At 40.1% G+C, this 16,012-nt stretch overlaps 1 protein-coding gene across 4 annotated transcripts in view; it reads left to right on the top strand.

Moving 5' to 3' along the window:
• Positions 1 to 16,012, top strand: part of TTC39B (tetratricopeptide repeat domain 39B) — a 138,018-nt gene that overhangs the window by 57,527 nt on the left and 64,479 nt on the right. The gene's annotated exons all lie outside the window — the stretch shown is intronic.

The following is a 16,012-nucleotide window of genomic DNA, read 5'->3' as shown; positions in this document are numbered from 1 at the left end:
ACTAGTATAAGAACTCAAGAAAAGGTTTAAACACAGAAAAAAAAGTTCTTTGATGGTTACGTGGGTGGGGAGGGAGGGTGAGGGTTATTCACTAAGTAGATAGTAGATAAGAATCATCTTAGGTGAAGGGAAGGACAGCACACACTACAGGGGAAGCCAGCACAACTGGAGTAAACCAAAGCTAAGAAGTTTCCTCAATACAGTCAAATACTTTGAGAGACAGAATAGCAGGGATGTGGGATCTGGGGACCATGCTTTCAGGGGACATTTAGGTCAATTGGCATAACAAAGCTTATTAAGAAAACGTTCTGCATCCTACTTTGGTGAGTGGCGTCTGGGGTCTTAAAAGCTTGCAAGCATCCATTTAAGATGCATCAATTGGTCCCAACCACTCAGAGTAAAGGAGAACGAAGAACACCAAAGACAGAAAGGGCCACATAAACCAGAGACTTCATCATCCTGAGACCAGAAGAACTATATGGTGCCCGGCTACCACCAATGAATTTCCTGACAAGGAACACAATAGAGGGTCCCTGATGGAGCAGTAGAACGATGGGATGCAGAACTCAAATTCTAGTAAGAAGACCAGACTTAATGGTTTGACTGAGACTGGAGGTGCCCCGGAAAGCATGGTCCCCAGACTCTCTATCACCCCAGAGCTAAAACAGTTTCCGAGGCCAACTCTTCAAACAAGGATTGGACTGGACTGTGGGACATAAAGCGATACTTGTGAAGAATGTGCCTCTTAGTCAAGTAGATACAAGAGACCAAAGTGGCAGCTTCTGTCCAGAAGTGAGATGGGGAGGCAGAGAGAGGAGCTGGTTGAATGTTCATGGGGAATTGGGTGGAGGGGAGGAGCGTGCTGTTGAGGAATGGGATGAGCGGTTGGGGTCTCATAACAGGGTATGTTAAAAAAAAATTTTTTTTGTATGGGAGACTAACTTGAAATGAAAACTTCATTTAATTACAAGAATTAAAAAAAAAAAAGACTTCATTCTCCTACTGGCTGAGTAGTATTCCATTGTATGTATGTACCACACTTTGTTTATGCATTCATCTATTGGTGGGTATTTAGGTTGTTTACACCTTTTGGCTATTGTGAATAGTACTGCAGTGAACATTGGTGTACAAGTATCTGTTTCAGTCTCTGCTTTCAAGTCTTTTGTGTATATACGTAGGAGTGGAATTGCTGAGTCACATGGCTCTGTTTTTAGTTTTTTGAGGAACCGCCACACTGGTTTCCACAACAGCTGTACCATTTTGCATTCCCACCAGCAATGGGTAAGAGTTCCAGTTTCCTCATATCCTCGCCAACATTTGTTATTTTCTGTGTGTGTGTGTGTGTGTGTGTGTGGTTTTTTTTTAATCTTAACCATCCTAGTAGGAATGAAATGGAATCTCATTGTAGTTTCAATTTGCATCTCTCTGATGGCTAATGATGCTGAGCATCTTTTTGTGTGTTTGGTGGCCATTTGAATGTCTTCTTTGGTGAAATGTCTATTCAAGTCCTTTGCCCGTTTTATGATTGGGTTATTCATCTTCTTGTTGTTGTTGAAGTTTTAAGTATATTTTGGTTATTAGATTCTGATTAGATACATGATTTCTGAAGATATTCTCCCAGTCTGTAGCTTGTCTTTTCATTTTTTTGGTAGTGTCTTTTGATGAGGTCCCATTTATTTATTTTGTTTTTTGCTGTTTGTGCTTTTGTTATTAGATAATCCATTGTTGAAAGTTAGGCCTGACAGCATTGCCCCTGCTTGTTCTTCTAAGAATTTCATGGTTTTGGTTTGCACATTTAGGTCTTTAACCCATTTTGAATTTGTTTTTGTGTATGATGTGAGGCATAGATCTTGTTTCATTTTTCTGCATGTGGAAATCCAATTTTCCCAGCACCATTTATTGAAGAGACTCTTCTTTCCCCATCGAATGGACTTAGCACCCTTGTCAAAAATCAGTTGACCATAGATGTGTGAGTTTATTTCTGGACTGTCAATTCTATTCCATTGGTCTGTCTATTGTTATACCATTACCAGGCTGTTTTGATTACTGTAGCTGTATACTATGTTTTAAAATCAAGAAGAGTGAGTCCTACTATTTTGTTTTCTCTTTCAACATTGCTTTAGCTGTTAGGGGCCTCTCGTCATTCCATACAAAGTTGAGAATTTTTTTTTTTTTTTCTATTTCTGTAAAGAAAGCTGTTGGAATTTTGATCAGGATTGCACTGAGTCTGTAGATCACTTTGGGTGTTTCACTTGATATAGGAAAAAAAAAATGCACATATAGGATAAAATATATTGGTGGGAAAATATAGATATGAAATACACTGTACTAATAATTTTGCAGTTAGGCTTGCCTTTCTCTTTCCACCCCTTGAGAAATCCTGACCTTTGCAAGACCATGTCTCTCACATATTCCCAAAACCTACTTTCTTTTTCTTTTGTAGTGCAATCCTTACCACATTTGCTGTCATTAGGTGAATATCTGGCTTCCCTACTGGACTGAGAACTATACAGGAGTAGGGACTATGTGTGCTCTGCTCACTAATGTAGCCTCAGCATTCCCTGTGCCCAGCACAGAATGGGCAAACGTGTATCAGCTGACTGTAATTTCTTATGCTAAATCTTTGAGCACTTTTAGAATTTAGATGGTTAATAGGATGTTCGCGAGAGAGGCCTGGCGATCTTCTGAAAAATCAGTCACTGAAAACCCTATGGAGCACAGTTCTCCTCCGACACACAGGGGTCACCATGAATTGGAATCAACTTGATGGTAGCTGGCTTAACAGCAGGTTGCATTTATGGGAAAAGAATCATAATATAATGCCCTGTGAATGAAAAAAGTAGTTTGTAACACAAAAACAACAATATTAAAAAAATATAGGTGTATGGAGGAAGAAAACGAGAACCAAATATTCCAGAATATTAGCAGTGGTTATCTCTGGGTTATGAGATTGGTGGCTGGTTTTAATTTTCTTCCTTGTTTCTCATTTCTCTTGAAAGAGTTTATTGTTTTGTAATTGAGAAGTATCAGAATATAATCCTTGATATTACTTTTATAATTAGAAAAACAGTTCAGGTTTAGCGTGTACAAAGCCTTCAAGGCAAGACAAGAAAGTTGCCGAGTCACTGACCATCTTGTCCCCCTGCAGCCCTTTTACCGGTTGAAGCCAAACTTCAAAATTGTGTTCCTTCATACAATCTTTGAACGAGCGCTTTTTAAAGCTACTTTTTTTTTAAGTTTTATCAAAACCAGTTCAAATATTGTTTGTCTGATTTTAATTTTAAAGGTCTGTTTCTAACTACGTTGGTGTGACTGTCATGCCATATGTGTGTTTCGTTCACTCTGGTAATTTAGCTTTTCTGCATTTCATCTGTCAGACTAAAATAAAAACTTCAGAGAAATTGACTTTCTCTTATTAGCGTTTTAAAAAAGTTCATGGGCTATAAAATCAAAGTCTAACGTGGGAATACCAGTCTGCTCTTAAATTTTCCTAAAAACAAATGTAACTCATTAGAATCCTTGGATTAAATGAAAAATCATTAGTAGACCCTATAGTTTTTATAAATCCATGTCATTTGTTTTTTTTTTTTTTTTTTTTTTTTTGCCTGTTTCCCAAAGATTATAAATAAACAGTGATGGATTAGCATTAGACTGCAGCAAAGGTTGGGGAGAAAAATCTCCCGGCATCCCTCCCTGCTGCGGTTATCAGCTACAGCAGGGAGTGTAGCTGCCACTTTAAGTGACATGTCTTAAATTCTGATCTGGAAAGCTCTGGGATGCTGTCAGCCGCCTCAGGAACTTCTTTGCTTATTCCTGATAATCGAGAGTCTCGCTGACACCAAGGAATAAAACAGAAATTGAGGACTTTTGTTGGCTTTTAAATTGAAGATTGTTTCTCCTTTTTGTTGGCTTAAAAAAAATCTGGTAGAAGAGAGGGAAAGACAGCTTCACAGTAGGACTATATTCATTCCTCCAAAGTTACAGCAGCTTTAAATCTGTGAGTATGTTGTATTTATATAGCAGTTCTCAGGAGTAGGATTACCATGTTCTCTTTAAATCTGTGAAGATTTAATATAAGGAAAGCTATGTAGATATTTAAAATCAGAATTAAATTTCATTGGAGACTTGCAGTTTTGTTGTCTTCATGAAAGGCTTTATTTCAAGCTTGCTAGGAATTCTCTAGTCCTCCCTCACCTATTTAACTTCCTAAGGGCGAGTGCTGAAATCGCAGAAAATAGCGTCTCTTGCTGCTGAGAGGACTTGGTCTTCCCAGGATGTCATGGCTGGTTTATTGCTTGCTGCAAGGTGCACGGGGCGATTGCCAAGACTCCAGCTGCAGAACAATGGCAGGATCGTGATGGCTTACTTTGTATTTGCTGTGTCTGTCTTAGGTCCTTTGCTGGCTTGCTTATAGGACTTCTTGTTTTGTTTTGTTTTGCTAGGGTAATGAAAACCTTAAAGACTTAGTAAAGTGGCATGCTCTCAGAAATAGAGTGTGTCAATAGCCATAGACCTGCACCTCCTAATGTGCTGTGTTGGCTTCAGCCAGCCTCTTTGTAGCAGATGACAGTAAACGGGAGTAAGCACAAAGTGACCTTTGCATCTTCACCCTTTTCTGATTGTTCATTTGAATTGGGACCATTTTCTTCGTGTCACAGACCCTGAAGTCTCAACGTCTGTCCTTGGTGATCGTGTCTGTCCATTTTCCTTCTTTGGATATCATTAGAGGCTAGAATTGTCTCGTTCCTGAATTTTTATTGAAACCACTTTGAACATTTTGTAAAGATAGAGGTTAATTTTTGATGCTTGTTGTAACCACTCTGTGTTCTTGATTGGTTTTTGTTGAATCCGAGTCTTATTATTGTAGTAAACTGATTCATATCATTTAGTTACTGACCTCAATCCTTTATCTTAAAATCATATTAGGTAAAGTGATTTTTAGAATTTGGTATATTCAGAGATCAATAGTCAAAATACTTCTAAACTCCAACTCGTGTAACAGTCATCTTTGGAGATGCGGTATGTGTTTGACTTAGGCTGACGTATTATGCAAGCTTTTGGGTGCCAGTATTTTGGTTGATTTCCTGCAGCATAAAATAAATCAAGGATTCAAAAAAAGAAAGTTTCTCCACCACCCAGAGATCAAACATCTGCTGTTTTATTTTTAACATTTCGTCATACCTAAATGCAGCAAGTTTGAATTTAATGAGGAAGAAGTCCTAAAAATAGAAAATCCTGCCTTACCTTGACTTGTAAAGAACTTATATACATTCATTCATTCATTCAGTCAACAAATGCTTACATTTGTTGCAAAGTTCTTGCTAGGCTTTGGGGATATGATGCTGAACAAGACGTTATATCTGCCCTTATGGAGAAATATCTTTAGCAGATGAGGGTGGCATTCAAAGGCCAATTAACTAATTATTTCATTACAGTCATGGTCATTTTTCAGTGTATAGAAGTATAAGCACTTTGCTGCCAAACATATACAGCATGCAAATACTTGCAGCTAAGTCTGCCTCAGATCCTCTGACGATCCTTAGAGTACTTGAGCTAGAAAGAGATGTTGGAAATAATGTAATTAGATCAACAAGCATGATGTGCACTATGTGAAGTGTTGGATTTAGATTGGTCCCTGCTTTGGGGGAGTTCACAGTCTAGTCCAGCGGGAGAAGAAAGGAATTTGGTTATATTAATATATTCTAGTAAGTGGTATTGATTCATTAATTCAACAGACATTTATTGAGGTCTGCTATCGTGCTGGGTACTGTGCTGGGCACCATGCTGGGCACCTGGGATAGAGAATAAAAATGTCACTGCTCTCTGGAAGCTCTAAGGGCCCCAGAGAGAAAGGTCAGGGTGCTGTGAGCACACACAGGAGAGGGAAGGGACTTCACTCTCACTTACAGAGCATCTACTGAGTGCTAGCCTCTAGTTGATGCTCTGTATACACTAACTAGAGTGTAATTTTCCCCTTCAGTCCTATAAGTACTATCTCTGTTGTAACAAGCAAGTGAACCGAGGCTCAGAGAGGGTAGTAATTTGCTCAAGGTCACACAGGAGGTGAGTGGAGCAATTAGGACTCCATCCCAGGTATTACTTGATTTCAAATCTCTGTCCTTCTGGTGGTCCCCAAACCTGGCTGCTCATCACAGTTCCCAAGGGCTTTAAAACCCAATGGCCTCCTGAGCTCCAGAGGGACAATGGTGTTTTTACAGGCTTCCTGATGACTCTGGGCTGCTAGGTGTAAGAACTGTTACTGTACTGGTATCAGAATTACACATGGGGAAAGAGATGGGTGAAGGGATTGAGATCACACATTAGTTGCAATGGGGCCAGGAACCAAGGTTTCCTGATTTCCTAGCCACGGTTCCTTCCATCTCAGTACTTTGGAAGATTTTAAGAAAACCAGAACCAGAATCAAAAGCAAACAACAGACAAAATCCCAAAATTACAGCAACAAGCGTGTGAACATTTGTAGTTTTGGTTGATCTTGGCTCCAAGCAAGAGCCCTGATGGTCCAGCCTGACTCAGAGCTCTTCCTGTGCTGCCTAGTGGTTTTTATGACCCTTAAGTCATAAACTTTTATGACTCTTAAGTCATGAACTAGTTAGGGAGGAACCCCAGAAACTATGGCCCCCAGATGCACTGTTAACCCAGAACTGAAACCATTCCCGAAGCCCATTCTTCAGACAAAGATTAGACAGGAATATAAAACAAAAAATAATACACTTGAGGAATGTGCTTCTTAGTTCAATAAGATATACAAGACCAAATGGGCAGCTCCTGTTCAAAGAATAAGAAAAAAAAGAATGAACTAGTTAGAATTATTATTTACAAAGCAAGTTACCTTGGCGAATATTAATGGAGTCCAATATATCAGTACTAGGCTCTGAGGCTATGTTATTGTTGTTGGGTGCTGTTGAGTTGGTTCTGACTCATAGCGACGCCATGTGACAGAGTAGAACTGCCCCAGAGGGTTTTCTTGGCTGTAATTTTTACAGAAGCAGATTTCTAGGTCACTAAACTTTTTTTTTTTTTTTTAATATTTTATTGTGTTTTTGGTGAAAGTTGACACAGGAAATTAGGTTCTCATTTAACAATTTCTACACACATTGTTCAGTGACATAGGTTACATTCTTCACAGTGTATCAGCATTCTCATTATTTCCATTTTGGTTGTTCTGTTTCCATTAATCTAGCTTCCCAGTCCCCCTTGCCTTCTCATCTTTTGTCTAGAGTAAATGTTTACCATTTGATTTCATCTAGATGATTATTTTGAGGAGCACAGTACTCAAGGGTGATATTTATTTGATGGGCCAATCTGTCATTTGGCTGAAAGGTGACCTCTGGGAGTGGTTTGAGTTCCAAGTTTAAAGAGTATCTCAGAGCGATAGTCTTGGGGGTTCATCTAATCTCTACCAGTCCAGTAAGTCTGGCATTTTTTAAGGAATTTGAGTTTTGTTCCACATTTTTCTCCCATTCTATTTGGGACCATCTGTTGAGTCTCTGGTCGGAACGTATTGAGTCTCTGGTCGGAACGGTTTTTAGTAGCCAGGCACCATCTGGTTCTTTTGGTCTCAAGGCAGATGATGTTAATTGTGTAGACTGTTGGTTCTGTAGACTAGTTTCTTCTTTGAGTCTTTGGTGTCCTTCTTTCTGTTTAGCTCCGGATGAGTAGAGACCAATGGTAAACCACCAACCTTTTGGTTAGCGGCTGAGTGCTTAACCATTGCACCACCAGGCTTCCTACTGAGGCTATAGTGGTGATCAAAACATAAGCCCTGTCCCTAAGGCACTTTCAGCTTATTGGGGAACACAGACAAGAAACTGTTGATTGGGGTGCAGTGGTATAAACACTGTGGTATGGAGAAGGTCAGTATTCTGTGGGAGCATAGAGGAGAGGCCCCCAACCTTACCTGGGTGGTAGGCAGAGCTGGGGGAAGATGCTGGGCCTAGTAGCTGTCTGGAGGAGATATCTGAATGAAGGCAGATATTGCTAGATATTGGAGGCAGTGGGGTATAGCATGAGGATTTATAAGTGAGTACATTTGTTCTGTGTTTGCCTAGAAGCTTGGAAGGCCTGGAGTTCTAGTGAGGGTGAGGCTGGTCAGAGGAAGACAGATGCCAAGGGTGCCTTGCCATGGAGCTGTGACAAGGGCAGTGACAAGCCACTGAAGTGTTTTTATTGAGGGGATCACATAGATCTCTGGTTGCAGTATGGGGAGTGGGAAAGTGAGTGCACCTTAATCCCATAATATGACACCTTTCTTCTGACTCTTAGACTCTGGCTAGAGTTATTAATACTTTAGATCTTTAATAGGCTTTTACTGGGAATTTAACATAGGTATGTATATAATATGTGTCTATATATATGTGTGTCTGTATACATATATGTATGTATATATATGTAAGGAGCTCTGATGGTGCAACTGTTAAGCACTCAGCTACTAACCAAAAGATTGGTGGTTTAAACCCACTCAGTGGCTCTTTGGTAGAAAGACCTGGCCATCTGCTCCCGTAAAGATTGTTGTTGTTGGGTGCCATCAAGTGGTTCTGACTCACAGCAGTCCTGTGTACCGTGGAATGAAACACTGCCTGGTCCTGTGCCATCCTCACAGTCATTGCTATGTTTGAGCCCATTGTTGCAGCCACTGTGTCAATCCATCTCATTAGGGTCTTCCTCTTTTTCGCTGACCCTTTACTTTACCAAGCATGACGTCCTTCTCCAGGGACTGGTCCCTCCTGATAAGATGTCCAAAATATGAGATAGAGTCTTGCCATCCTCGCTTCTAAGGAACATAGTGGCTGTACTTCTCCCAAAACAGATTTGTTGATTCTTCTGGAAGTCCATGGTACAGTCAATATTCTTCGCCAACACTACAATTTAAAGACATCAATTCTTCTTCGGTTTTCCTTATTCATTGTCCTAGGATAAAATAATTATAAGATTTTTACAAAATAGTCTTTCAAATTCAAGAAGTGTTCTCCCCCACCTCCCTGACACATTTCTGCATTCCTCGGCTAAACATACTCAGCTCTGTGACATTTTCCAGATTTCTTGTCATTCTGATCTCTTTGCATTTGACCTGTGAGAGTTCTAAATAGTGACCCCTAGAACTGGACACTGTATTTCAGGCATAGTCTAGTAAGTAGAGAGAACAGATAGGCCACTTCTTCTAGAGACTCAATATACTTCTTCTATTAATGCTTCTTGTGTTAGTTATCAGTTGCTGTGTAACAAACTACCCCAGAAGTTAATTAGTTTAAAGCAACAATCATTTATTTGCTCACAGATCTACAGTTGAGGCAGATTTTAGAGGGTATGGCTTAGCTCTGTTCCACGTGGAATCACCTGGGAGTAGCTCAGATGAGCTGGAGGATCCATTTCCAAGATGGATCACTTACCTGGCTGGCAAGTTAGTGCCTGGTTGTCAGCTGGGTGTTTAGCTGGGACTATTGGAGCCCTGGTTGGCAGTTCGAATCCATCAGCTGCTCCTTGGAAACACTGTGGGGCAGTTCATAGGGTTGCTATGAGTCAGAATCGACTCGATGGCAATGGGTTTGGTTTTTGTTTTTTTTAGTTGGCTGGGGGCTTTGGTTAAGGGCTGCTTGGGCTTTCTCACAACATGGCAGCTTGGTCCCAAGATTTATTATTCCAAGAGATAGGAAATAGAAGCTACTACTCTTTAAGATTTGGGCCTGAAAATTGATAGAATATTCAATTGGTTAAGTAGTCACAGAGACCATCTCAATTCAAGGAGAAGCAACATAGACACCACTTCTGGATGGGAGAAGTAGCAAGAATTTGGCCATCTGTAATCTACCACACTTCCCAATTATTGGTTTTTCTCCCCCAGCTATGTCACACATCTTAAATTCGCTACTTAAAACCTCAAGGCCTTTGTTACAGTTGAACTCTTGCTAAGGTGGGTCTCCTCATCTTGTACTTGGACAGTTGTTACTTTATATGTGACAATTTTCTTCTTCCTGAGTTTCTGCTAGTATTAATGTCTTTTAAGATTATTTTGAATCTTGATTCTGTTGTCCATCATATGAATCATCCATCCTGAGACTGTGTCATCCATATATTTAGTAAGAATCTTTGCTGTGTCCTCGCTCATGATAAGCATATTGGACCAGACAGGCCTCTAGTAATTAGAGACCCCTCTCCAGACTAACATCAAGACAATAATCAAAACCTGGCTCTGGTGACTTAACCAGGTAAGAAATGACTTGACAGTTCTATTCTACCCACATTCGCTGATTTAACTGGAGAGACTTAGGTGCTCAGTTGAAGAAGGCCAAACAGAACATGCATTTGATATGAATTTCATGCATGGTTTCCTTTTCCTTTGATATTTCATCAGTCCATAAGTGTGGTAAGCCTTTAGTGACAATTCAAGTGGTATGGATTTCTCTGGTGATCATTTTAGATTATTGGGTTATAGAATATCTCATTTCAAGACACTGCAGGTGACTGTACTTTAGAAAGCAGGGAAGTACGGGACCGAGACTTGAATTTCTCTTGTGGTTTGGGACTATAGTCATTATCTTCTTAGCAAGTGGGTAGGGCAGAATTTGAGCCTTTCCATGACCCAGTAAACCAGGGCCCTATATATAACGTTTCTTTGCTATTACCCCTCCTTAATGTTAGCTTAGTTTTTTTTTTTTTTTAAAGCAGTAGCATCCCTGTATAGCAAACCTATTTCGTATACTTGCTTGATACTAGAGGCTGAACAGATACAGTACATCAGCAATGAAAACAACCACGAATTGAAGGACTAAATAAAATGAAACTATGGGGCTTAATGTACTGGAATACTTACGTTTTTGTCTTTACTACCAATAGATATTTGTGGGGAAAGCCCTTGTATATACTGAAAGTTGTAGCTATTTGAAGAAGCCCTGTTGGCTCAGTGGTTAAACTCTCAGCTGCTAGCCAAAAGGTCTGCAGTTTGAACTCACCAGCTGCTCCGTGGGAGAAAGATGTGGCAGTCTGCTTCTGTAAGGATTTATAGCCTTGAAAACCCTATGGGGCAATTCTTCTCTGTCCTGTAGGCTCACTGAGTCAGAATCCACTTGATGGCAATGGGTTTGGTTTGGTATGGGTAGCTCTTTAAAGGAGCCTTGGTGGCACAGTGGTGAAGTGCTTAGCTGCTAACCAAAAGTCTGGCAGTTTGAACCCACCAACTGCTCTACTGGGGAAAGATGTGGCAGTCTGCTTCCGTAAAGATTACAGCCTTGGTAACCCTGTGGGGCAGTTCTACTCTGTCTTACAGGGTCAGTGGGTATAATGAGTAGCTGATTCTCAAATCTTGCTTGTTTGTGAATGAAGGTCACGGTGATAATATATTCAAGGTTACTTTCTGTTTTCTACATATGTGACATAAAATGCCAAGTAATGAGATTATATTTGATGCAGTGGTGTTAATAGATCCACAAAATCAATAAAAATGTCAAACTCATTGTGCTTCTCTGGGCTAAGACAAACATTTCTTATGCTTAAGGAGCTCGTAATCTGCTCACCACAGTCTAAAATGTAGAACAATAATTATCCTGTGGTGAGTTTTAAACTGACCTACGTAGGAGCCCAGAGGAAAGGCACAAGATCTAGCCTGAGAAAATGACTCTTAGGTAGCCTTTCCCACTCTTCTTGGCTTATGAGGCAAATGAAAGGAAAATCTGTTTCTAGCCTTTTTAATTAAAATTTCTTCCACCATTGCTCTTTATTTTAGGTTGTGATGTTTAAGAAAAAAAAAAGAAATAAAGATAAACAGCTTCCCTTACTCAGCCAGTTACACTCAAAACCTGCATTTGCTCTTCATCCTGATAAGATGTCCACCTCCATACTTTGAGGACAGTGAAAATGGCAGAGTGCTGCTTCAGTGGCCTCTGCCCCAGGACCACCGGAAGCATTAAGCAGAACTGCTGAGAAGCAGGAATGTAATGGTCTATCTAACGGGAGGTTCTAGGCTCTAGCTGCTTACCTCTTCTGATAACACCTGCACCGCTAACATTGCCCTACATTTATGTGGTGTTTTAGTTAAAGGTGTGATTTTACAAAACAGACGCATTTCCTCCTCCTAACATCCTTCTGAGTTAGACAGGACAGAAATTGTCATTCCTTCTCTGTTTTTGCAGATGAGGGCTCTGAGGCCCACCGAGATGAGTGACTTGTCCAGAGTTACAATGCTGTCAGATGAGCAGCACACAAGGATGGGAACCCAAGTGTCCTGCCTTGTGTCCTAGCACACCTTCTCCTGAATCACGCTAAGACTGAGCGGTGAGAAAGGATCATTTGTAGATTAGGTGGAAGGTTTTTGTTAGAAGTCAGGAGCCCTCCAATCAGGAGGGAAGGCAAAGAAAACCATCAAAATGAAACAGGAGCTTGTATATATCTCTGGTGAGTCTCACAGTCCCTTGTTTGTTTTAAATACTGTGGAGGACAACTTGCTTTGCCTGTGGAAGGAATTTGAGCAGATCCAGGCCCTGCTTCGAGTTTCCCACACTGCCAGAGACTCGCTGTCGCTGTGGTCAAGGAAACAGCATCTGTTGGGCAGTTTCTTTTTGAGAAAGAGATTATAAGCCTGCCCTCCATTTTCGTAGTGAGTGGTGTTGAAGTAAGCCTTTTATTTTATACAAAAATGGAATTTCATTCTTTACAACTGTTCTCACTTTTTACTGGAACTCATCCCCACTGTGGACAGAATAACACATGAAGTTGCCAACTAAAGATCCAAATTTTAGTCTCCTTTGGAATGACTCTTTTTTTGGTGTGTGTGTGGCATGGATGAATTGCTCAGTCAAGTAAAAATTTAAACTCTGTACCAGGCCTATATCTCCCTTCGCAAAACTTCCACCTCTCCGCTTCTAGTCTTAAACAAACAAAAAAAACCAAACCAACTGCCATCAAGTTGATTCCGACTCATGGTGACCCCATGTGTTATAGAGTAGAACTTTGCCATAGGGTTTTCTTGGCAGTAAACTTTACAGAAGGAGCCCTGGTGGCGCAGTGGTTAAGCACTCGGCTGCTAACTGAAAGATCGGCTGTTTGAACCCACTGTGGGAGAAAGATGAGGCAGTCTGCTTCTGTAAAGATTACAACCTTGGAAACCCTATGGGGCAGTTCTGCTCTGTCGTATAAGGTCACCATGAGTTGGAATCTACTTGACAGCAATGGATTTGGTTCTTTTTTGAGTCTTTATGGTATCAGATCACCAAGTCTTCCTTGGTGCCACTGGGTGGGTTCAAACCACTAACCTTTAGGTTAGCAGCTGATTGTAAACCACTTGTGCCACCCAGGGACCATCTGCTTTCTGTCTCTATAGATTAACCTATTTTGGACATTTCATGTAAACAGGATCATACAATAAGTGGTCTTTCATGCCTGACTTCCTTCACTTAGTAAAATTATCTTACCAGACAGAAATTATTGGATATCTACCAAACAAAAATCTGCAAGTTAACATATAATTTCACAGTGTATATGGTCCTTAATCAATGTTGTTACTAGATTCAGTTGAGTCGATTCTGACTCTTGACGACTCCATGTGTGCAGAGTAGAACTGTTTGATAGGGTTTCCAAAGCTGTGACCTTTTAGAAGCAGGCCTGTCTTTTGAGGTGCCTCGGGGTGAATTTGAACTGCCAGCCTTTCTGCTAGTGGTTGAGCACTTAATTGTTTGTGCCACTGTAGTCAAATAAAGGTATATCCTTTAGAGAACCAAGTATTCTTTGGGTGGGCCTATTAGACAGTGCTCCATGATGACATTGAAAGGACATGCAGTCTTTCTTTTGTCTTACTTCCAAGAATAAGAGTGAGTTATTCAATGGTGTTGACATAATTGCCTACCCATGTGGGAAAAAAGTAAATTTAGCTTCCTACGTCAAACAAAACACAAAAATGGATTCCAGATGTATGTGGGTGCATTTTATTATTTTATCTTCTCTATGTCTTTGAAACATTCCACATAAAAAAATAAAAGGAGAAAATAAGTTCTTGATAATGGAGCTATCTTCTTTTTCACTAATTCAACAAGTATTTGAGGGCTCCCTAGGTGGTGCAAATGGTTAACTCTCTCATCTGCTAACAGAAAGGTTGGAGGTTCAAGTCCATCCATTGAAAATCCTATTGAACATAGTTCTACTCTGACACACATGGGGTCACCATGAGTCAGGGAGGACTCAATAGCCAACTGGCTAGTGATTTTTGGTTGAAAAAAATCAATTTGTAGAACGATAGGCACATTGTGATAGTTTATATAAATTTAAAAAATGATATTAGAGAATGTCTGGGACTTCATATACTCGTGCATACAAGTGTAAAGGATTAAAAAGGCTCTAATCTAAAGTTCTATATGTAAGGAAAGATTAATAAAATGTGATAATATTTTATTAATAATTATTAAGGTCTGATAAAACAAGTATGTTGCGCCAGGTAAAGGTAATATAATTGTAGCTTTAAAAGATAATTGATTTTAGCAGATCTTAATAAAATTTTATTGTTTTCTATACACTGTTTATCAAATCACTGGGGAAAAGATGTGGTCTTTTAAAACTGACCTTGGGAGAGATATCAAAAGATTAAGAAGAAAACCACATAGGACTGTCTATAAATAGCACTGTCAAATTATAAAGGAATCAAAGAATTAAATATTAAAAAGTAACAGCGCTGGTGAAACTATAAGCTTATATGTAATCTTTGTGGAGAAAAGGTTTTTCTAAGTATACCATCAAAATCAAATGTTAAAGGAAAAGTTTGGTAGTTTTGATAAAATAAAAATTAAAATCTCTGGTATCAAGGGAGAATTTTGTAATCTAAATGCTAACGAGAAATAGGGAGTCATTTTTGCGGTATATCTTGCAGTCCAAGTTTGCCAGCCCTGGTAAATGAATCTGTAAGAGAGCAGATGAGCAAGAATGGTCCAGAAGGTAGACAAACCTTTGACTGTTGTCTCTTCCTATTTCCTGCTTGTAAACAGACTTGTCAGTCTTGTTTACACAAGCACTTCCTCTCTTCTCCTAATAAAAGGTTTCTGTAATGGAAAGAACCTTCCTTAAAGCTACATTTTCCCTTGTCTGTGGAGTTTTCTGAGGACCCCTGGTGGCAAAACGGTTAAGCATTTGGCTGCTAACCGGGAGGTTGACGTTTTGAACCTGCCAGCAGCTCTGTGGGAGAAAGGACGTGGTGGTCTGCTCCCATAAAGATTACAGCCTGGGAAACCCTATGGAGCAGTTCTGGTTTGTTGTATAGGGTCGCTATGAGTCAGAATCAACTCGAGGACACACGCAGGTTTTCTGCCCGCCCCTGTCCCTCCCGCTGCCCCCATCCCCACCACCCTTGCAAAGAAGAACCTAGATTTTCTCTTACCTGATGTATGTATATAGGAGCCCTGGTGGTGCAGCGAAGAGCTCGGCTGCTAACCCAAAGGTCGGCAGTTCGAATCCACCAGCTGTTCCTTAGAAACCCTATGGGGCAGTTCTGTTCAGTCCTGTAGGGTCGCTATGAGTCAGAATCGACTCAGTGGCAATGGGTTTTTTTTTTTTTTTGGTTGTATATATAATGTTTAGGGAACTTGAGATATTCCAGGTAAGACGAATGCTGAATGGTGCATGTAAAATATTACAGGACATTGGAAAGTCTGAAAGTTGATATATAATCAAACAGCTACTTAATCTATGGCACTGTACATACTGGAATTAAAAAACAAAAGAACATCCCTAAAGGGAAAATGACTTTCCTTTCTGCCTTTTATGTTAATGGATTTAACTCTTCTTTATGGGATGTATGATGTTAAGGTAAATGGAAGTGGGAGGAGATTGGTGACTAGATTATAATATAGGACAGGGCTTATTCTTTAACTCTTCGTGGAAGTTTTCCTCTCTGAGTGGACCTGTTCCTGTGATGTGTCTGTGGAGGTCTCTCTGGGTCAATAAAGTGGCCTAAGATTCTGCACACCAGATGGGTCTCCACCTTCTTTATGTTACTTCAGCACTCTATAGTGTATAAGCC

This window comes from Trichechus manatus, unplaced genomic scaffold, assembly GCF_000243295.1.
Source record: "Trichechus manatus latirostris isolate Lorelei unplaced genomic scaffold, TriManLat1.0 scaffold00025, whole genome shotgun sequence".
Classification (NCBI taxonomy): Eukaryota; Metazoa; Chordata; class Mammalia; order Sirenia; family Trichechidae; genus Trichechus; species Trichechus manatus.
This window is presented reverse-complemented; position numbering and strand designations above follow the sequence as displayed.